Source organism: Gossypium hirsutum, chromosome D13, assembly GCF_007990345.1.
Source record: "Gossypium hirsutum isolate 1008001.06 chromosome D13, Gossypium_hirsutum_v2.1, whole genome shotgun sequence".
NCBI classification, from domain to species: domain Eukaryota; kingdom Viridiplantae; phylum Streptophyta; class Magnoliopsida; order Malvales; family Malvaceae; genus Gossypium; species Gossypium hirsutum.
In genome coordinates this window covers 33,636,302-33,661,222 of record NC_053449.1, presented here as the reverse complement: position 1 = coordinate 33,661,222, position 24,921 = coordinate 33,636,302, and the positions used below count along the sequence as shown (strand labels likewise).

At 35.0% G+C, this 24,921-nt stretch overlaps 1 long non-coding RNA gene across 1 annotated transcript; it reads right to left on the bottom strand.

Annotated features, from left to right (window-relative positions):
* Positions 1–21,692: 21,692 nt before the first annotated feature.
* LOC107902954 (uncharacterized) lies at positions 21,693–22,092 on the bottom strand. Its single transcript, XR_001685646.2, has 2 exons — positions 21,959–22,092; positions 21,693–21,838 (listed from the first exon to the last, which is right to left on the bottom strand). It is a non-coding gene; the product is annotated as an uncharacterized lncRNA (long non-coding RNA).
* Positions 22,093–24,921: the final 2,829 nt, after the last annotated feature.

Below are 24,921 nucleotides of genomic sequence, written 5' to 3'. Positions count from 1 at the left end.
TGATAGACATAGGTTATACACACTCCTATGTAGCTAGTTCTATTTCTAAGAACTTGGGGATTTCTGTTGAGTGTACTTCTGGTGGGATTATTGGATTGAGCCCGTTGGGGCAATCTATTCGGGTTAGTAGACTATATAGAAATGTTCCGTTGGAGGTATAGGAGGCTAAATTTTTGGCAAATTTGATCGAGCTACCATTTGGGGAGTTCAACTTAATTCTGGGTATGGACTGGTTAGTTGAGCACCGAGTTAGTTTGGACTGTGTGACTAAGAGGGTTGTTCTGAGGACTGAGGATGATAAGGAAGTGGTTGTGATTGGTGAGCTTTGAGATTACTTGTCTAATGTGATCTTCGCTCTAGTGGCTAAGAAATTGGTTCGGAAAGGATGTGAGGCGTAATGAGCCTACGTCAGTGTTTCAGTTTTTAAGGACTCTTCTGTTAGGGATATCAGAATAGTGAGGGAATTTCTGGATGCTTTTCCTGAGTAGTTACCAGGTTTACCTCCAAATCGAGAAGTTGAGTTTGACATTGAGCTTCTACCGGGTACAGCTCTAGTGTCTATCGCTCCTTACCGTATGGCACCGAAGGAGCTTATAAATTTTAAGGCTCAACTTTAAGACCTTCTAGATCGTGGCTTCATCCGTCCTAGTGTGTCCCCGTGGGGGCACCAATTCTGTTTGTGAAGAAGAAGGATGGTACTATGAGGATGTGCATCGATTATCGGTAGTTGAATAAATTGACTATGAAGAATAAGTACCCACTTCTGAGGATCGACGAACTATTTGATCAGTTTCGTGGGGATATGGTATTCTTGAATATAGATCTTCGTTCTGGGTATCATTAGCTAAGGGTTAATGAAGCTTATATTCATAAGACATTATTTAGGACTCGTTATGGGCACTCCGAGTTCCTAGTTATGCCCTTTGGTTTGATGAATACTCTGGCTGCATTCATGGATCTGATGAATCGAGTTTTTCAGTCGTATTCGGATCAATTTGTCGTAGTCTTTATCGATGATATTCTGGTGTACTCTAAAATTGAGGATGAGCATGATGAGCATCTTAAAGTAGTGCTTCAGATACTTCAAGAGAAACAGCTCTATGTTAAGTTGAGTAAATGTGAGTTCTGGTTGAGAGAGGTAATATTTTTAAGGCATGTGGTTTTCACTGAGGGGATCTGAGTTGATCCTAGAAAGATTGATGTTATGCTTGATTGGAAATAGCCTAAGAACATTTCTAAGATCCATAGTTTTCTGAGTTTTGCGGGTTATTACCGGAGGTTTGTCGAGGGGTTCTCACTGATTGCAGCTCTTTTGACTAAGCTTCTGTGCAAGGATGTTCCTTTTGTCTGGACCGATGTGAAACAATTCAGCTTCAAGAAGCTTAAGTCTATTTCGACTCAAGCTCTTGTTCTGATACAGCCTGAATCTGGTAAGGTGTTTGTAGTGTACAATAATGCGTCGCACGTTGGTTTGGGATGTGTACTGATACAGGATGGTAACATTGTGGCTTATGTATCCCGACAGCTTAAGTTGCACAAAGGGAATTATCCGACACATGATTTCGAGTTAGTTGCGGTGGTGTTTGCGTTAAAGATCTAGAGGCACTATCTCTATGGTGAGAGGTGGATCATTTATACCAATCACAAGAGCCTCAAGTACCTCCTTACTCAAAAGGAGTTGAATCTTAGGCAGTGTTGATGGGTTGAGTTGCTCAAAAATTATGATTGCACGATAGAGTATCATCCTAGTAAGGCCTATGCGGTGGCTGATGCTTTTAGTCGAAGAGCGATGATTGATTTGAGAGCGATGTTCGCTCGTCTTAGCTTGTTCAATGATGGGGGTCTGTTAGCCGAGTTGTAAGTTAAGTTGACTTGGATTGGGTGATTCGAGAAAAGCAGTTAACGGATGAGTCTTTGGGTCTGCGGTTTCGTCAGGTTGAAAGTGGCAGTACTTCTGATTTTGGACTGAATAAAGATGGAGTTCTGTGTTTCTGAGGTCGAGTTTGTGTACCAAACAATTCTGATCTGAGGTAGTCGATTCTAAGGGAATCGCGTAGTAGACCTTATGCTATGCTTCCTTGTGGTAATAAGATATATCGAGATCTCCGTTAATTGTACTGGTGGTGGGGATTGAAATGTGAGGTAACAAATTTTGTTGCTCGTTGTCTGACATGCCAACAAGTCATGGCTGAGCACCAGTTACCTTTGGGTTTGCTTCAACCTGTTAAGATTCCCTTGTGGAAATGGGAACGAGTGACGATGGGCTTCGTTAGTGGGTCGCCCTTGACACCCACTAAGAAAGATTCTTTTTATGTCATCATGGATCAATTGACCAAGTTCACCTATTTTATTCCGATTTAGACGAACTACTCTCTACAAAAGTTAGCGAAGATCTACATTTTTGAGATTGTGAGACTGCATGGGGTTTCGGTTTCAATAATTTCTGATACGGATCCTCGCTTCACTTCTCGATTCTCGAAGAAAGTTCATGAAGCTCTGGGTTCAAGATTGGATTGCAGTATTGTCTTTCATCCTCAGACCAATGATCAATTTGAGAGGGTGATTTAGATATTGGAGGATATGCTTTGGAGCTGTATGATTGATTTCTGAGGTAGTTAGGAGGATTTTCTGTCGTTAGCTGAGTTCACCTACAATAACAGTTTCCAGTCTAGCATCCAGATAGCACCTTACAAGTCTTTGTATGGTCGTAAGTGTCGTACTCTGCTATGTTGGACTGAGTTGGGTAAGCATCGGCTTTTTTGTCCTGAGTTGGTTTTCGAGACTGAAGATAAGGTTAGATTGATTCAGGATCGTCTGAAGGAGGCTTCTAATAGACAAAAGTCTTATGCATATTTGAAAAGGAGAGATATCAAGTACTCTATGGGCGACTTCGTATTTCTTAAGGTATTGCTAATGAAGAAGGATCTGCGGTTCAGTCATAAGGGCAAGTTAAGCCCTAGGTTCATTGGGTCGTATCAAATTTTGAAGTGTGTGCAACCAGTCACTTATCAGTTAGAGCTACCTCCAGAGTTAGACGTATCCATGATGTGTTTCACGTCTCGGTGTTGAGGTGGTACCAGTCTGATCCATCTTACGTTATCTCTGTTGAGGAGATCAAGGTTAGACCGGACTTGACGTTTGAGGAGGAGCTGGTTCAGATTTTGGACCAAGATATTAAGCTTCTGAGGAGGAAGTTCATTTTTCTGGAAAAGGTTTTGTGGCAGAATCATGGCACTAAGGAAGCCATGTGGGAACCTAAGGGCTTGATACATCAGTAGTATCCTCATTTGTTCGGATCAGGTAAATTTCGAGGCTGAATTTTTTAAGGGGTAGAGTTGTAACGCCCTGAATAATTTATTTCTGTTTCTGTAAATCCTGACACAAATGTATATCTGCTTCAGTGGCTAAGTGTTCTGGGTGTGTGTTTGAGGTATTGGTTCATGTTACAAATTTGCAAATTATGTTTTTTTTGTCTTAGCCTTACCCTGTTTGTTAGGTTAATGGAATATTGTTGGTAAAATGATAACAGAATGAGCCTATTGATTTGGGTGGTAAGGTGTTAGCTTGATGGAGGTCCTGTGTTTGAACTCCCGCGCAAGCGTGGGTGATAATTTTTGGCCTCGGCTGTTGATAGTGGTTCAGTGGTAGTGAGATTCTGAGTTATTTGAGTGGTTAAGGGATGTGGATGTAGTGGGATTTGATTGAATCTTCTATTTTATTTTTATTTGATTTTTTTTCCAAAAATTTCTCCCTCTCCTAATTATACGTTATATTGTTCTTTCCTATCAAAAAAAAATTCTTGTTTTCTTCTTTTCCCTTGTTCTGTCAAAATCTTCCTTTTACAATTGCAAAATCTAAATATCAGGTTGCTTTGCGAGTTTAGGTAAGCGAAAATGCTAATTTTTTTCTTAGATTGAGGGCTTTGGTTAAAGTTTATTTAAGTCGATTTTACTTTTCGTTAGCTTAATTTTTTGGGTTTGGCAGTAGTGAATTGCGAGGAATGTGGTTCTCCTCTTTCAGAGTTGTAGTTGTATTCGTTCGAGGAAAACGGGTAAGTGTTGACCACTGGATCTTTATTGTTGTCGATTTCGTTGGTTTGACTTAATTGAGGATTAATATTGATTTTGGGAGTTTTTATGTTAATTTTAGGTTTTGGTGGTCTCGAGAGTGTTTTTGCATCAAAATCATATCAGGTGTGTACTCCTAACACGAAAAATCGAGCTTCGATGAAAGCTGAAAGTGGAGTCTATCGATGCTACTTGGGCGTGTGGCCGGTCGTGTGGTTGGCCGTGTGCGAGACACGGCCCTGTACTGACAAAAGTGTGGTCGTGCGCATGACACGGTCGTGTGACGGTGTGAGTGTGGCCGTGTGGGCCACACGGGCTAAGCCAGATTGGGCGTGTGGGCCAAAAATTCTAAAATTTTGCCTAGGGTCACACGGGTCCTTCCGATTGACTGTGAACCTACCGTAGGGTTGGTAAGGCCTAAATAAACCCTATACATTTGATCTAATACTCTGATAGTCTGGTTTGAGTAAGAAACTGATATGTATGCCTGACTGTACTATTAAGTATGTATTTATTTGTATACGAACATGTTGAGCATGCTTATTCTGTTATGCTTGCATATGTATTATGTATCTCTCTTTGGGACGGAATTTGCATATATGGAGGAAGTGATCTGTACGGTGACCTTTCGCCTATTATCTGGCAGCTTGGCTGCATATTATTCTATTATGTGTCAGATCGACACTATATGGTATGTTGGGATGGGTGGGTGTTTTTAACCCCACATGGTGTGGTGGGATGGTCAGAGATGGTGTGTAGAGGATGGAGGCAGGATTCTGAATATCTGTTCTGTTTATCTGATTCTGATATTTGTATCTTTTATGGATTTAGTTCCGAATCTATATTTGAATGTTTATGAAATTCTGTGTAAGTTGCATGACTATTTCTGTTGGGTTACACACTGAGTTTACGAAAACTCACATCTGTTTGTTTGTTCTATTCAGGTAATCCACAGACTTAGGCGAGTCAGTGCAATAGAGACTCAACGGTGGCCACTCAACAGAGAACTATTTTAAATTAGTATTATCGATTTTATTTTAAAATCTAATTTTCTTAAGAGTTTGTAATTTTTGGGACCCTCTGGACTTTATGGTTTTAACTTTTGGATTTGGATTTGGATTTTGATTTTCTTTCTTTTTCGCAACGTTGACGAAAACATTTTATGCAAATAAAGGCTTAACTTTAAAGAACAATTTATAACAGTTTCAGTAATATATAAACGATTTTGTTTTATAAAACTTGGACATTTTATCAGATAGCTAAACATGGTTTCTATTTTGAAGTATCGCCGGTTTCAAAACCCTTCTTCATAACACTCCCAGATTCGGCCATAACGTTTAGGTCAAGTTAGGGGTGTTACGATTATTCTTTGTAAATAATAGAATATTGAGATCAGTTTCTCAAACACCTCTCGTGCGTTCTTTTCTGTGGCTTTCTGTTGTTCTTGTATGGCTTTTTTTGGTATTAATTGCTTCCGCTATCCAAATTGGTACCTTGGAGGAATTCTAAAAAAATCCTCAATTGTGGTAGTTAGGCTGACTTAGGCGAGTTTGACATGAGCAGGTCACCTAAGGTCGCACAAATTGTGATATGAAAGATCTAGCCTTGTGACAAGTGGTATTCGAGCTATAGGTTGCAAAGGCATCGTTGGGATGTCAAAAAAAGAGTCTGAACAAAGGTGGGCCAAAAAATTAGTCCCTTTGAGGGAGATGCTGTCAAATGTTGAGGAATGCGTGGGTAAACTCGAGGAGCCCATGGAAGATAGAAAGGAGTTACACATTGCGCTTAGTGAAAGCATAAATGACTTGAGAAAGAAGTCCAAGGATTTTGTGACCATGTGTCTCACTTCTAATAGGGATAATGTGCAAGAGTTGCTAGATTCCCAAAGAAAGAAGCTGATGGAGAGGAATGATGCTCTCGAGCCCATGGTGATGGTTTTGAAGGAGGAAACAATGTCCACAACAAAAGCTTTGAACACAAGAATAGAGGAGCTCGATAGAGAGCTAGCCTTGTGTCAAACAGTTGTGGGGAAAGGAGTGTTAAGTGCAGCACTCAATTGCAAAGATGTCTTGAAACCGAAAGAGTTTGCAGGGACAAGGTCTGCATGCAATGTGGATAATTTCTTGTAGAGGATAAAAAACTACTTCCATGCCAAAAGCATCACGGATGATGCGGTTAAGGTAAATACTGCTTCAATGTTTCTTACTGATATTGCGCTTTTATGCTGGCGAGGTAGGTCCACAGATAAAAGGAAAAGTGAGTTGGGACGTGAAAAGAGTTATAATTTGAGTTGAAGGAACAGTTTTACTTAGAATTTGCCGGGGAAAAAGCTCGAGCAATGTTGCGATGGCTAACGCAGCGGGGCATAGTAGGGTAGTATGTTCGAGAGTTCAAGTAACTCATGCTCCAAGTTTCAAATGTGACCAAGAATAAGCATTGCTTGTTTTTAAGAATGAATTGAAGCCGTGGGTTAGACAGGAAGTGGAACAAAGAGGTGTCCAAAAGCTGTTGGAAGCTATGACGGTTGTAGAGTCCATGGTCAAGCTTGGTCTAGGGAAAGACAAGTTTGGGTCTTCCAAGTCTGAGGAAAGGAGCGTATGTGAAAAGGATCACAAAGAAAGATGATGATTACAATGGCAACGAGGTCAATAGTGGTTATTGGAAACCACGAGTTGGGAAGAAGAAACCTAATAGAAAGATAGATAAGTTGAAATGCTTTCTTTGTAACGGTTCACATATGTTGCAGATATGTTTGAAGAAATCCACGCTTTCTAAGAAGACAAAGCCGGTAGGTAAGGGCTTCAGACTTGGTTCGAGCGTAAGGGGTGTCGAAGCCAGTGAGGCTAAAAGCGAGAAGAAGCCAGTGGAGTGCTTCTTATGTCATGGTCCAAATAGGTTGCAGAAGTGTCCGAAGAAGTCTGTCATCGAAAGGGATGATGGAGTAGATAAGGAGTCCAAGAAGCTTGGTTTGAGCAAGGGAAAAGTCGAAGCCAAAAGGGAAAAGATGAGCAAAAAGAAGCGAGTAAAGTACTTTTTGTACCATGGTCCGCATGAGTTGTGGAGCTGTCCAAAGTAATCTAAGTCAGTTGTTTTCAAAGAAAAAACAACATCAAAGCTTGTTGAGTCATCAACGGAGATTCCACATGAAGAAGATGTGAGCTTTTCATCGAACTTAGGGGAAAAAGTTGTGATGAAAGTAGTGAAGCTGGGACCAATGAGACTCAACTCGAGTAAAGCAACGAATTTAGCCAAGTCATCGACAAGGCTTTTGTCCATGGAAAAGGTGAGATGGGCATTGGATTCAAAAGATGAAGTTGCGATGCAAACCTTGAAGCTAGGATCATTGAGGGTCATTTCTGTTGACAGATAATAGGAGCTATGACTTATGAGAGAGGTAGGGTGTGCATTAAGCTTTGGGAAAGTAGTGATGCAAGTTGGACAGTTGACCCGAGTAAATGTGACGAGAAATGTACATTCTGAACACTTTTATAGTGTTTTGCATTCTAACTTGTTGACTTGGCAAGAACGTGCGGGTGCTTTCAAAGTTCTTAAGCAAGGAGGCCGAAGGATTGTGGGCAATTCGATGCCAAGTATTGTGAATCAAGAAGATTCTGTTCGAAGCAAGTTAGAATGAGGGCAAGAGAGGGACATAACTTCTTACCATTGAGATGTACAAACGAATGGGACGGTTAGAGTTAATAAGCAATGTAAGTCAAGGAAAAAGTTTCAAAGAAAAGGAAAAGTTAAGGCGTCGAGACAAGATCGAAGCGAATCAAGTCAGTGCCATTCTGAAGGCGCAACGAAGGAATTGCAAGAATGGGTGGGGGAGAATGTCACGGACCAAAGTGCAAAACCCGTGACCATCACACCAAATGCATCCAATAGAGGTCTATTGGTTAGATGTGGATCATTTCACCTACAAGAATTGGCCCAATTCAGTAAGCTATTAGAAAAGCCTGTCAGATTGAAGCCTGGATGGCTCAATAATGAAGATATGACAACATAAGGCTATCTTGGTAAATTTGGCAACTAATCTCAGAAGATTGATAGGAATCATATCTTGTAAATATTAGATTAGATTTGATATGGTGTAATCTTATAAATCCCTAAAATCAAGGGATAGGCTAATCTCGTTCGTCGATGTAACTTGATCTTGACTATCGATTTTGGGGGAGCTCAACTATAAATAGAGAGCCTCCCCCTCATTTGTAATCACTTCATTCCATTGTTTCATTATTCTTTGTGAATAATAGAATATTGAGAGCATTTACTCAAACACCTTTTGTGCATTCTTTTCTGTGGCTTTCTATTGTTCTTTTGTGGCTTCTTTTGGCATAAATTGCTTCCGCTATACAAATTTTTCCTTGGAGGAATTCTAAAAGATTCCTCACTTGCGGTGGTTAGGCTGACTTAGACGAGTTTGACACGAACGGATTACCTAAAGCCGACTAGATTGTGAGACAAAAGATCTAGCCTCGTGACACATGCACATATTGTGAAAGCAATTTAAAGGGTAAAACTATCTTTTTACCCTGTCTGGACATTTTATGGACAATAAATTTTGGACATGAAACAACACTCTAATTCTTAATAGTTTAAGGGAGAACTTTTCTCTCATTTACAGAACATTTAAGAGGGAAGAAGTGTAATAGCCCTTTTTAGAGTTAGATCGGAACAGTGGTTTCGAAACCATAAAATTGAGTTAAAATTTTTATTTTATTATTTTAATAAGGTTTATAGTATGATAGATATACTATGTGAAAGCTTCGTAAAGAAATTTTACTATTTGATTGCTTAATTTGTCAAAAAGGACTAAATCTCGTAAAGCAAAAAACTTGTGTTCTATTAGTTAAATGTATTAAATAGCTATAGAACCTTAAAGTAAAGGTCCTTAAGTGGTCAATAGACCATTGGAGAGTTAGTGGAAGATGACAGCATGGTAATTGGTGTAGTTTCAAATGTTTTTAAAGGTTAATTATGTAATTTGGTAAATAATAACAAAATAAAATAAAACAACAATTAAGTTATCATCTTTAACCATTCTTTCAATCGATAATTAAAGAAGAAAGAAAGCCATGAAAGCTTAGCATTCGACCATTCTTGTTTTCCTTGATTGGTAAGATATTTTGTCCCGTTTTTAATTATTTCTACGTTTTTGGGATCGTTGTAGCTTAATCTAGCTAGCTCGTACCTTCGTTTTTGAAACTGTTATAGATTTCAAATGATGCCATTGTTGAATGCTTGGTTGTTTAAGTGTTTAATGATAGATTATGAAGGTTTAATGTTAGATATACAAGTTTTGTTAAGTGACTTTTGCTAAAGATGTCAAAAAGGGATTACATTGATAAAATTTGAAATGTGGTGGTTAAAAGTGTGAATAAATTGAAAATATGGGCTGCTAGTAACATGTATTAAATTCGGATAAGCATGGATTTCTACTAAATTGCATGAATTTGCAATTTTATGTAATAAGTACTAAATTGTAAAAATGTGAAAGTTTAGGGGCAAATGTGTAAAATATCCCTAATGTGTGTTTTGGATTAAATTGAATAAATAGTTAATTAAATAAGCTAATTTTAATAATATATAAATCAAGATAAGTCGATATCGGGATTAGATCAGGGAAAAGGAAAAGTGGACGAATAGTCGATAATTTCCATCCGAGCAACTCGAGGTAAGTTCTTATAATTAGAATCAAACTTTCCTTTTAGTGCAATTGTATGAAATGAATATGTATATATATCTGTGAATTAAATGGTTGAAATAAATGATATTGAATTGCTTAACATTACACTTTTGGTTGTATGAATGTTAATCGATCAAAGCTTGACATTTTTTTATGTTGTTCGGTTGAATTAATTGCTAGTTTAATTGAAGTATTAAAGTTGTCCAAAGAAAGACATGTTACCTATGTTTTGCCATATTTAAATGCTTGTCCAAATTGAAGAATTAATGTTTGTCAAAATTTATATATTAATGTTGTATGATTTCTAACGTTTAAATTGATTGAGCATTTGATGTATACATGCAACTTATTTTTAATGGTTAAGCTACCAAAAACTCGTACATTAATATTGTATACTTTATATATATATGGCTTTTACGTTATTTATAAATAGAGTTATCCGAGTAAGTCTTTAAGGTAATGTTTCCCCTAACTTTTTATGTTTTTTTAATCGTTAAACTAATAGGAAATTGGATTGGAATAGTGTTTTGAGTTATGTTACTATCGCAATCGTTAAATGTGTTCTATAATTAATTTATGGATGATCTGAAATGATAGTATTTGGTTGGAAAATTTTCTATTTAAAATGTTTTCAGAATGGAGATTAATGTATTGAGTAATACAGGGCCCCGTTTGAACTATAGAAAGTCGTAGGATACGAGTGGCATGTCACTAGGGTTACCGATTTGGTCGAGCTCCTGCAATTGTTGCAGACCCACCACAGCTCGTATGAGCTTACTAATATATCAGCTCTTATGAGCTTACCATTTTAGCTCGATAGAGCTTACCGTTATTTAGCTCAGAATGAGCTTACCGATCATGGCTCAAAAGAGTGGAAATGATAATGAATTGACGGATTATCAATTAATGCACATAGTATGTATCACCCGAGTATCCTTCGATGTTTCGGTAGGTTCAACGAGATTTATACGATTACCGATTATAGAATGGAGAATGAAATGGAATTTGAGCTCTGTGAATTGTATAGATGAAATGTGATATGTGTTACATGGATGTATGGAAACGGAAATGAGATATTATGAAATGTATGAATGAAATGCTATGTGATTTGAATACTAAATTGAAACATTCATAGATGAAATGTTAGTTATATGCATGTCTGAGACTCTAACCTATTGAGGTGTATGTGTGATAGGCATTTGAATATTCGAGTTGGACATATTGATTTAATTGCTTAAATTATGCAATGTGGTACGAGCTTACTAAGCTTAAATGCTTACTCTGTTTATCTTCCGTGTTTTATAGAGGTTCGTTAGCTAGCTTAATTCGGACAAAGTTGGAGATTGGCATCACCCTGTCCAGGCGACTTCTCGATACTTTTGAACTTAAAGAAATTGTATAAATATGGCATGTATAGGCTAGATGAAAGGATGATGTTTTGATCACTTAGTTTATAAAGTATATGTATATATGTTTGATGTGTGTAAGCCATGAGATTTGGCTTAGTGATGTAATGGTTACATGGGTGCAAAATGATATGTTTTGACAAACACATGAATGGAAGTCTTAATGCATATGCCCATACTATTATGAGATAAATAAGTGATTTGAAATGCTTTATGAATATGGAAAATTGGTATGGTATATAGTATGTGATGTGTATGATGTTTTATATTTTGGAAATGCTTGTTTTAGGCATGTTATGAATATGAATGATTGATAATTACTGAAATGATATAATATTAGTTAAATGTTGATGGATTACTGTTCTGAAATGAGTTGCAAGTCCGGTAATGCCTGTTAACCTATTTCAGCGATGGTTACGGGTTAGGGGTGTTACATTTATTGGTATCAGAGCTACGGTTTAGTCAATTCTATGACTACCGTAGAATATATGTGTCTAGCTAGACATGTCATATATAAACTGCGATAGTATGATATCTGCTAACAACTTCTGAATTATGTTTTATTTATAGTAAATGGATCCTAATAGAGCTATAGCCGACGACGTTGAAAGTAATGCGTCAGCTCCCGCTCAAGAGACCGCGCCTTCTTAATCTAGTCCCGTTACGGGAAGTCAGAGAGGAGAAGCTAAACAAGCTTTCTTCCAAGTTTTAAATGAATGGTTCACTGAATTTTTCCGCGCAAACCCTGCTACTCAACAACCTCCACCCTCGCCTGTTCCTCACCCGATCCCTGTAATGCATCAAGGTACAACTCGTTGTGATTGAATAAATCTCCCGTTGATAAGATAATAAAATATGGGGTTGAAAATTTTTGAGCTACAGTTAGTGACGGTGCTGAGAGAACCGAGTTCTGGCTTGAAAACACGATCAGGGTTTTTGATGAACTTTCCTACACACTTGACGAATGTTTGAAGTGTGATATATCTTTGTTGAGAGATACAGCGTACCAGTGGTGGAATACACTAATATCTGTTGTTCCGTAAGAAAGAGTTACTTGGGAATTCTTCCAATCTAAGTTCAGAAAGAAATATACTAGCCAACGGTTCATCGATCAGAAACGAAAGGAATTCCTTGAATTGAAACAAGGCTGAATGACAGTAATTGAGTATGAGCGAGAATTTGTATTACTCAAAAAATACGCTAGTGAATGTGTTTCTACCGAGGCTATAATGTGTAAAAGATTCGAGGATAGATTGAATGGAGATATCCGATTGCTAGTCAGGATTCTTGAGTTGGAAGAGTTCGTTGTCCTGGTTGAACGAGCCTGTAAAGATGAAGAGCTTGGTAAAGAGAAAAGAAAAGTTGATTTCGAAGCTAGAGATGTTGGAAAAAATTTGCAGGAAAGTCTCATCAGTCCGCATCAAAGAGATTTAGAGAGTATCATCCTCGTTCTACTACTTTTGTGGGGATTTCGATCCAAGATAGAGAGGTCAAACAGTACAGCTCGAAACCTCAGACGATGTCGATTGCAAGTGTGGGTGGTGTTAGAAATGTTGGACTTGAGTGTAAGCATTGTAGCAAGCTCCATTACGGTGAATGTAAGGTGATAAGCGGAGAATGCTTTAGATGTGGATCGTTGGATCACTATCTCTGAGACTGTCCAGAGAAACCTACAGCTGAAGAGATCAACCAGTAAAAGTGAGTAATGTGACTACTAGAGGATGACCAGCCTGAAATACGGGAAATATGAGTGGAAATCAAGGTGTTACTAGAGATTTAGCTGTGAGATCTGAGGCACAAGTGCCTATTCGAGCTTATGCTATCCATGCACGAGAGGAGATGTCATCTCCAGATGTGATTACCGGTACTTTTTCTCTTTACAACACTGATATAGTTGCATTGATAGATCTTGGATCAACCCATTCTTACATATGCATGAACTTAGTTTTTAAAAAGAGTTTACATTCAAGTCTACAGAATTTGTAATTAAAGTATCGAACTCCTTAGGCAAGTCTGTTCTAGTTGATAAAATTTGTAAGAAGTGTCCTTTGATGACTCGGGGTTACTATTTTCTGACTGATTTAATGCTACTACCATTTGATGAGTTTGATGTGATACTGGGTATGGATTGGTTGACCTTGCATAATGCAGTTGTGAACTGTAGACGGAAGACTATAGAATTGAAATGTCAGAACGGTGAAATTCTTCAGATTTAGTCTGATGATTTGAATGAATTACCAATTGTGATATCATCTATGCAAGCTAAAAAATGTGTGAAAAAGGGATGTGATGCATATCTTGCGTATGTGCTGGATACAAAAGTGTTTGAATCCAAAATTGAATCTGTACCTGTTGTTTGTGTGTTTGCGGATGTACTTCCAAAAGAATTACCGAGTTTATCGCCAGTCAGAGAGGTTCAATTTGGCATTGAATTGGTACCAGAAACAACATCGATATCGATATCCCTATACAGAATGGCACCGACCGAATTAAAAGAGTTGAAGGCTCAATTGCAAGAATTGACAGATAAAGGTTTTGCACGACCAAGTTTTTCGCCCTGGGGTGCACCGGTATTGTTTGTAAAGAAGAAAGATGGATCAATGACAATGTGTATTGATTACAAATAGTTAAACAAAGTAACGATCAAGAACAAATACCCTCTACCACGAATTGATGACCTGTTCGACCAGTTGAAAGGGGCTACAGTGTTTTCAAAGATCGATCTGAGATCGAGTTATTATCAGTTACGAGTCAAAGCCGACGACTGCATTTAGAACACGGTACGACCATTATGAATTTTTAGTTATGCCATTTGGTTTGACTATTGCTCCTGCCGTATTTATGGATTTGATGAATAGAATATTCAGACAGATTTATTGTTGTACTCATAGACGACATTTTGATCTATTCACGAAATGAGACTGAACATTCAGAACATTTGAGAATAGTGTTATAGACTCTGAGAGATAAGAAATTGTTTGCCAAGTTTAGCAAATGGGAATTTTGTTCGAGAAGTTGGTTTCCTGGGGCATATTGTTTCATTCGAAGGTATTCGAGTCGACCTGAGCAAGATTTCTCCGATTATAGATTGGAAACCACCGAGAAATGTATCTGAAATCAGAAGTTTTCTGGGTTTAGCGGGCTATTACTGGAGATTTGTGAAAGGATTCTTGATGAATACAATACCGCTAACAAAACTGCTTCAGAAAGATGTGAAATTTGAATGGTTTGAAAAGTGATAGCAAAGTTTTGAACAGTTAAAAGCACTGCTAACTGAGGCACCGATTCTAGTTCAACCCAAATTGCGTAAAGAGTTTGTGATCTATAGCAATGCGTCATTAAACGGACTGGGTTATGTACTGATGCAAGATAGAAAAGTTATAGCTTATGCTTCCTGACAATTGAAACCGCACGAAAGGAACTATCTGACACACGACCTTGAGTTAGCGGCAATTGTATTTGCATTAAAAATTTGGCAACACTATTTATACAGTGAGAAATGCCATATTTATACAGATCATAAAAGTTTGAAATATCCGATGTCACAAAAAGACTTGAATCTGCGACAACGAAGATGGCTCGAGTTGCTGAAAGACTATGAGTTTGTGATTGATTATCATCCGGGGAAAACAAATGTGGTTGCGAATGCGTTGAGCAGAAAATCTTTGTTTGCATTGCGAGCAATGAATATCGAGTTGATGATTCATGATGACGGGTCGATATTAGCTGAGATAAAAGCTAAACCGGTATTTTTGCAACAAATCTACAAAGCTTAGAGAAATGAAAGTGACTTACAGGTTAATCGAATTCAATGTGAGTCTAATTCTGATTCTAAAGTCCATTTTGGAACGGATGATTGTTTAATGTTTCAAAATAGAATTTGGGTACTGAAAGATACAGAGCTTATTCAGAAAATTCTTCATGAAGCACACAATAGTTGTTTTTCTGTTCATCCGGGTAGTACTAAGATATATAATGATCTGAAATAGATGTACTGGTGGTCGGGTATGAAACGAGATATATCAGAGTTTGTATCGAAATGTCTGATCTGTCAGCAAGTAAAAATTGAACATCAAGTGCCTTCTGGATTACTACAGCCTATTATGATACCCGAATGGAAGTGAGATAGAGTTACGGTGGATTTTGTATCGGGGCTGCCCTTATCTCTGAAAAAGAAAGATGCAATTTGGGTTGTCGTTGATTAACTAACAAAATCTACTCATTTCATACCGATACATATAGACTATTCATTGGATAGATTAGTTGAACTGTACATTTCTGAGACTGTCAGATTACACGGTGTACCACTGTCTATTGTTTCTGATAGAGATTCGAGATTTACATCATCATTTTGGAGAAATTGTAAGAAGTTTTGGGAACGAAGTTGAATTTCAATACCGCTTTTCATCCCCAGATTGACTATCAGTCCGAGAGAGTTATACAGATACTTGAGGATATGTTGTGTTGTTGTATTCTCAAGTTTGATAGTAGCTGGGAAAAATATATACCATTGATCAAATTCGCGTATAACAAAAGTTTTCAGACTAGTATAAAAATGGCACCGTATGAAGCTCTATATAGACGTAAGTGCCAAACTCCATTATACTAGACTCAATTGAGTGAGAACAAGATTCACGGGGTTGATTTGGTTAAAGAGACTGAAGAAAAAGTGAAGGTGATTCGTGATAGTTTAAAAGCAGCTTCGGATCGACAGAAATCATATGCAGATTTAAAACGTAAAGAAATTGAGTTTTAGGTCAGAGACTGAATTTTCTTGAAAGTGTCACCGTGGAAAAAGATTCTCTGCTTCGGTCGTAAAGGAAAGCTGAGTCCGCGATTCATCAGGCTGTATGAGATTGTTGAAAGAATAGGGCCAGTAGCATATCGACTATCATTACCACCTAAACTAGAAAAGATACATAATGTTTTTCACGTCTCTATGCTACGTCGATACAGATCCAATCCGTCACATGTAATTTCTCCGGTTGAAGCTGAGATATAGACTGATTTGACATATAACGAAGAGCTGACCAGGATTTTAGCTTGTAAAATTAAAAAATTGATAAATAAATGTATAGCCTTAGTAAAGGTTCTCTGGTGTCAACACGGGATCGAGGAAGCTACGTGGGAACCTGAGGAAGCTATGCGAAAATAGTACCCTAACCTTTTTACCGGTAAGATTTTTTGGGATGAAAATCCCTAAAGCGGGAGAGTTGTAATAGCTCGTTTTTGAGTCAGATCGGAACAGTGGTTTTGGGACCACAAAATCGAGTTAAAATATTTATTTTATTATTTTAATAAGGTTTATAGTATGATAGAATTACTATGTGCATCGCACCAAATGCATCCAATGGAGGTCTATTGGTTAGATGGGATCATTTGGCCCACAAGAACTGACCCGATTCAGTAAGCTATTAGAGAAGCCTGTCAGATTGAAGCCTGGATGGCCCGATAATGAAAATATGGTAACATAAGGCTATCTTGGTAAATATGGCAACTAATCTAAGAAGAATGATAGGAATCATATCTTGTAAAGATTAGACTTGATTTCATATGGTGTAGTCTTGTAAATCACTAAAATTAAGGGATAGGCTAATCCCGTCCGTCGATGTAACTTGATCTTGACTATTGATTTTGGGGGAGCTCAACTATAAATAGAGAGCCTCCCCCTCATTTGTAATCACTTGATTCCATTGTTTCATTATTCTTTGTGAATAATAGAATATTGAGAGCATTTACTCAAACACCTCTTGTGCATTCTTTTATGTGGCTTTCTATTGTTCTTTTGTGGCTTCTTTTGGCATAAATTGCTTCTGCTATACAAATTTGTGCCTTGGAGGAATCCTAAAAGAATCCTCACTTGTGGTGGTTAGGCTGACTTAGATGAGTTTGACACGAACGGATTGCCTAAAGCCGCCTGGATTGCGAGACAAAAGATCTATCCCCGTGACACATGCACATACTGTCAAAGCAATTTAAAGGGTAAAACTATCTTTTTACCCTGTCTGGACATTTTATGGACAATAAATTTTGGACATGAAACAACACTCTAATTCTTAATAGTTTAAGGGAGAACTTTTCTCTCATTTAAAGAACATTTAAGAGGGAAAAAGTGTAATAGCCTGTTTTTGAGTTAGATCAGAACAATGGTTTCGGGACCATAAAATCGAGTAAAAATATTTATTTTATTATTTTAATAAGGTTTATAGTATGGTATAATTACTATGTGAAAGCTTCGTAAAGAAATTTTACTGTTTGATTGCTTAATTTGTCAAAAAGGACTAAATCACGTAAAGCGAAAAACTTGTGTTCTATTAGTTAAATGTATTAAATAGCTAGAGAACCTTAAAGTAAATGTCCTTAAGTGGTCAATAGACCATTGGAGAGTTAGTGGAAGATGATATCATGATAATTGATGTAGTTTTAAATGTTTTTAAAGGTTAATTATGTAATTTGGTAAATAATGACAAAATAAAATAAAACAACAATTAGGTTATAATCTTTAACCATTCTTTCAACCGATAATAAAATAAGAAAGAAAGCCATGGAAGCTTAGCATTCGGCCATTCTTATTTTCCTTGATTGGTATGATATTTTGTCCCGTTTTTAATTATTTCTACGTTTTCAGAATCGTTGTAGCTTAATCTAGCTAGCTCATACCTTTGTTTTTGAAACTTTTATAGATTTCAAATGATGCCATTGTTGAATGCTTGGTTTTTAAGTGTTTAATGATAGATTATGAAGGTTTAATGTCAGATATACAAGTTTTGTTAAGTGATTTTTGACAAAGATGTCAAAAAGGGATTACATTGATAAAATGTGAAATGTGGTGGTTAAAAGTGTGAATAAATTGAAAATATGGGCTGCTAGTAACATGTATTAAATTCAGTTAAGCATGGGTTTGTACTTAATTGCATAAATTTGCTATTTTATGTGATAATGACTAAATTGTAAAAATATGAAAGTTTAGGGGAAAATATGTAAAATAGCCCTAATGTGTGTTTTGGATTATATTGAATAAATAGTTGATTAAATAAGCTAATTTTGATAATATATAGATCAAGATAAGTCGAGATTGGGATGAAATCGGGGAAAAGACAAAGTGGACGAATACTCGATAATTTCCATCTGAGTAACTCGAGGTAAGTTCGTATAATTAGAATCAAACTTTTCTTTTATTGCAACTGTATGAAATGAATATGTATATATATATGTGTGTGTGAGAGAATTAAATGGTTGAAATAAATGTTATTGAATTGCTTAACATTACACTTTTGGTTGTATGAATGTTAATCGATCAAAGCTGGACATTTTTTTTATGTTGTTCGGTTAAATTAATTGCTTGTTTAATTGAAGTATTAAAGCTGTCCAAAACAAGACATGTTACCTATATTTTTCCATATTTAACTGCTTGTCCAAATTGAAGAATTAATGTTAGTCAAAATTTGTATATTAATGTTATCTGATTTCTAACATTTAAATTGATTGAGCATTTGATGTATACATGCTACTTATTTTTAATGGTTAAGCTGTCCGAAACTCGTATATTAATATTGTATACTTTATATATATATGGCTTTATACATTATTTATAAATAGAGTTATCCGAGTAAGTCCTTGAGGTAATGTTTCCCTTAACTTTTTATGTTTTTTTTAATTGTTAAACTAATAGGAAATTGGATTGGAATAGTATTTTCAGTTATGTTATTATCGTAATCGTTAAATGTGTTCTATAATTAATTTATGGTTGATCGAAAATGATGGTATTTGGTTGGAAAAATTTCTATTTAAAATGTTTTCAGAATGGAGATTAATGTATTGAGTAATACAAGGCCCCGTTTGAACTATAGAAAGTCGTAGGATACGAGTGGCATGTCACTAGGGTTACCGATTTGGTCGAGCCCCTGCAATTGTTGCAGACCCACCACAGCTCGTATGAGCTTACTAATATATCAGCTCTTATGAGCTTACCATTTTAGCTCGATAGAGCTTACCGTTATTTAGCTCGGAATGAGCTTACCGATCATGGCTTAAAAGAGTGGAAATGATAATGAATTGACAGATTATCAATTAATGCACATAGTATGTATCACCCGAGTATCCTTCGATGTTTCGGTAGGTTCAACGGGATTTATACTATTACCGATTATAGAATGGAGAATGAAATGGAATTTGAGCTTTGTGAATTGTATAGATGAAATGTGATATGTGTTACATGGATGTATGGAAACGGAAATGAGATATTATGAAATGTATGAATGAAATGCTATGTGATTTGAATACTAAATTGAAACATTCATAGATGAAATGTTAGTTATATGCATGTCTGAGACTCTAACCTATTGAGGTGTATGTGTGATAGGCATTTGAATATTCGAGTTGGACATATTGATTTAATTGCTTAAATTATGCAATGTGGTACGAGCTTACTAAGCTTAAATGCTTACTCTGTTTATCTTCCGTGTTTTATAGAGGTTCGTTAGCTAGCTTAATTCGGACAAAGTTGGAGATTGGCATCACCCTATCCAGGCGACTTCTCGATACTTTTGAACTTAAAGAAATTGTGTAAATATGGCATGTATAGGCTAGATGAAGGGATGATGTTTTGATCACTTAGTTTATAAAGTATATGTATATATGTTTGATGTGTGTAAGCCATGAGATTTGGCTTAGTGATGTAATGGTTAAATGGGTGCAAAATGATATGTTTTGATAAACTCATGAATGAGAGTCTTAATGCATATGCCCATACTATTATGAGATGAATAAGTGATTTGAAAATGCTTTATGAATGTGGCAAATTGGTATGGTATATAATATGTGATGTGTATGATGTTTTATATTTTGGAAATGCTTGATTTAGGCATGTTACGAATATGAATGATTGATAATTACTGAAATGATATGATATTAGTTAAATGTTGATGAATTACTATTATGAAATGAGTTGCAAGTCCGGTAATGCCTCTTAACCTATTCCGACAATGGTTATGGGTTAGGGGTGTTACAAGAAGACACAAAGATGAGACAAAAAAAAAAGGTTGACGCTTCATCGGCTTGCACCATGCATTTCTTGAAGTTCTCTTCTTTATTCTACTATTATCTTTTCCTCATCTCATATAAGAGCATGCATGAGTAACTTTTCTGAAATGAAGCAAGAAAAAAGTTTTTTTTTTTGTAATTATTAATATCTATTTTATGTATTTATTTATATGCATAATTAAGATTTTTATGTATATTTTATTTTTATGTATTCTTTTATATTTTAAATTTTTAAATTTTTATAATTTTCTATATAATTTTTAAAATCTTCTAATTTTTTAAAACAAAATTTGGTCCAAATTGATAGAAAGTACAAAAGTTGAGGACTAAATTTAAAAGGGGGTGTATCATCATTATGTTAGTGACTTAATAATTAGGGCTAAGTTGATAAAAAGTATAAAAGTTTGAGTACTAAATTTGTTTTTATACTAATTAAAAAAGTGTTGTGTTAACAAAAAGAAAAGAAATATTGGTGACTAAATTATAATTTCTTTTAGTTGAATAACCGAAAAACAAATTATGCATAGTTAAATGCTTACAGGCGTAATTTATCCTAAATAAAATTATATTCTTTTATGAGAAAAATATTCAAACCCTTAACATTTAATAAAACATTCAGTTTCCCCGTTTAACTTGCCCCTAAAATTTGATGAAAAACGCATTAACCCCTTAAGGTTTATTTATTAAATAAATTTTAAATAAAATTATATTTTTGCCCTTTATTAAGTACTTATTAATCTATTTATTTTAGTTATCTTTAATTTTTATATTCAATAATTTTCAATTAAAATATTAAAAAATTAATTTATTTTAATTGTTATTAAATTAAGTTATAAATTACATTATATTCTTCAATATAATCATATGTTAAATATAATATACTTTTCAATTAATGTACATATATTTTTAGGGTACAAATAACAATTATATTACAATTACAAATATATATATATATCTAAATAACTTTATTCAAAATTAATCCATATAAAACATGATCAGACTGATAATACATTCAAAACTAGAGTAGAAGAACATGACCCAAATAACTTAGGGATCTTAAAGTTCTTATGTTGCTGGTAAGGTTATTTTCTTGACCCAAATATTTACTCAACTAAACTTAACCCAAATATCTTATCAAACAATTAATCCATCAAACAAAATTAAGTAGTGGAATAAGGAAAATAAATAATATAAGTTTACAATAATTAACATTTACAATATATATTTTTTGAAGGAATCATTTAATTTTACTTCTCAAATGCCATAACATTGTATATAATATTTGTAAGCAAATAACCCACTAGCTATTAACATAAAACCAAATGCTGGAATTTTTCCATTTGCATATAAACATTCAACAGCAGAAATAAATTTATTTTTCATATCTTCTTTTAAAATCCTTTTAAATTCTAATTTGGGCATCGAAATTTCAAGTTTATTTGACTCAACTTTCTTGGGTATTTCAATATTGAGTTTCCCATTCCAAAATAATGCACGAATTTGCTCTAAATTGTAGATATCATTTGGGATTTCGAATCTTTTATGAAAACATCTGGGATTTTCCGCCATGATTGATATCATAGATTTACCTTCTTCAATTTGTTTAAGTACTACTTTCACATCATCAATATTGAAACCTATTCATTCATACAATTATACAACAATAATGAATGATACATTCACATGTGTTTTACGTACAAATATAACATTAAATAATTCAAAAAGATTTTGAAAAAGAGAGAGATAAAACACAATACCATGAAGCTCGATCTCGATTGCATCATAACCTTTTTCTCTTTTCCACTGGCAATAGGGTTCTAAATAATCTTGCTCCATGAAAAATGGCAAGTTATGGATTAATTATGCAAATAATGAAGGATGTGTTAAGTTTATATAGAGGAATGAAGTCATTGCAAATGATTGTTGAGTAGAAGTGGTATAAAATGTTTCTTGTGGGTTCTCTGTTAGAAAAGGATCACATTCTAGATTCTTGTGGTTGTTTTAGTTATATTCACAACATTGCCTTTACGTCTCAACTTCATTTATTCCTTAACATTGGTACAAGAATGGTTAAACAAATGGAGTTTGGATTAGTTATAAATTTCGAGTGCTCTCAAACAGCCCCAACTTAGTAACAAAATTTCCTGACAGTAAAAATTATACAATCTTCTCATCAGCATTATCTAACATAAGCAAAAACTGAAATTACACTTCAATACAATTAATTCATACCATTTTTTATTCAAAATTATGGGTTGAATCTTCAACATTTATAACCATTTTGTATTCACAAATCCAATCAATTTTCTCATGCATCCTAAGCAAAATTCTTTTTCATGTCATTACTAAACAAATACCACATTTAGAATGAACTTAAACCATGACTAGACATTCATGTCCCGATTTATTGTGCACTTAAAAATTAAAAGATAAAATCCTAAAATTTAAGAAAAATTCTAAACTAAGTAAAAAAATTAACATTTTATAAAATACAATATTTTATTTTTGAAATTATAAAAATTATAAAATAGCTAAAAACATTAAGATATCCAGATTCAAATTATTATGGACAATCGTTTATTCAGGTTCATTAAGCATACAAAATAAAATAAATAGATTTCCTAATTTTTATCTTTTAATTAAAAAAACATCATATTTTATGACATGTGTCGACATTCTATTAGCTGATAGCCCAAAATATAATGGTACTAATAAGTACCAACTTGCTTACAATTTCTAAGTTTAGTTATTAGTTAGGTCCAATAAAAGTTGAAATACCAAAGTAGATACAAATTGCCAAGTTCAGTTTAACCCTTTTAAAATTTACCTATATCGTAATTTTAATCTTATTAATATAATATTTTATATTATTTAAATGGTTAATATACTATTTGCCCCCCAAAGTTGTTCCCAATTATCACTTTTGTCACACCTCAAAATTTGAGTTAGAAGAATCGGGATTGTGAAAACCTAGAGCAGTCACGTCCCAATTTATAAGGTTATTATTGTGCATTTGTTAATTAAGAAATAGGCTTCATGCCTAATAATTAAGTGTTAAGCTCCCTTCCTCCCATTTTATTATTTTCGGCAAATTAAGTTAAAGTGACACCCCGAAATAAATATATACAATTAAGTGTCTAAAATTAGCAAAAAAATAAGACATAAATTGAATTGTTAGGCGTTAGTGCCTCCTCTTTAGAAGCTAAGGTTTGAGTCCCTTTCCTTTCATTTCTTTTAATATTCAAAAAAGCCTTGTTTAAATGCCCATATTGTCGCCCCAAAATTTATATGCAGTTAGGTGATTAGATTAAGTAAGAAATTACTCTAAGAGGTCCCAGGTTCGAACCCCTCATTTCCCTTTTAATTTTATGATTTCGGCAAATACATCCCAAAAATTATACAACTAAGTTTCTAAAATAAGCAAGAAATAATGTATAGGCTGAATGGTTAGGCGTTAGTGCATCCTCCTTATAAGCTATGGTTCAAGTCCTCATTTACCTTTTATTTTGGGAATTAAGCAAGTCTTCTGAAAATTAAAATATATACAATTAAGTGTCTAAATTAAGTAAGAATGAACTATAAGCTTAATGATTAAAACGCAAAGCTCCTCTAGACCCAAGTTTAAGTCTCCCTTTCTTTATTTTGGGATTTCAACAATTCTTGGGGAAAATTACATGTGTCACCCATAGGGTTTACAAACCCTAAGAGTTTAGCAAATTCTTTCCTAATTAGAATTCATATCTTGTCCTTCCTCAAAATCTCAATAGAATTAGAATTTCGCCATCCTTTTCTCTTCTTTTCCTAATTAAAATTTCATATTACCCCTTTTCAAATCCTAATAGAATTTGCTCTCTATCTTTCTATTTATTCTCTTTTTATATTATTTTTTCATTCTTTACACCATATTTTCATCCTAATTATTAATAATTATTTTGCTTTCTCAAATCAAATCATCCTCCATTCAATCGTTCTTTCTATCAATTTTGTAATTGTCGGCAATAGTATCCCTACCTACGCTAAGAATCGGTAAGAACATCTCGTTTTTTATGTTTAGATACTAAATTTTCGTAATATTTCTATCTGACGCTAACCTTACGTTCTATAACCCAATCTTTTCCGATTCTTGTTATATATTTAGATAATCTTCTTGTATCTTGAAATCAACCATTAATTTATGTGTAAATTTCATTTGAATGACCTATTTAGGTGAATCAAATGAGAACAGAGCGTGAGGAACATCAATTGGAACCCCCAACGAAAGGTGTGTGTTCTTTCCCAAGTGAATAAGGGTAAACCGTATTAGGATTATGGCCATATGGTCTCCCACACAGGCGTGTGGACCACACAACCATGTGCCCTACAAACCCTAATCTAGTTCATGAACCACATGACATCAACCTTTCCACACAGCCTACCACATGGTCGTGTCTCTTCTGTATGTTAATTTTTTTCATTTTCTACAAGGCTACAGTCTATTACACAGCCTGGTCACACAACCGTGTAACCCGCCACAGGCTCATAGCATCTCACACGTCCTGGCAACATGGTCGTGTGACCTTTGTTTTACAATTTTGCCCAGAAATTTATGTTATTTTTAATTTAGTCCCTATATATTCCCTGAATTGTTTTTTGAGTTTTATTCGCTTAATTAAGTCCATATTATTGTGCTATTTTTGGAATCTTTGATTTAATGCCTAAAGTGCTAGTGTTACATCGCATG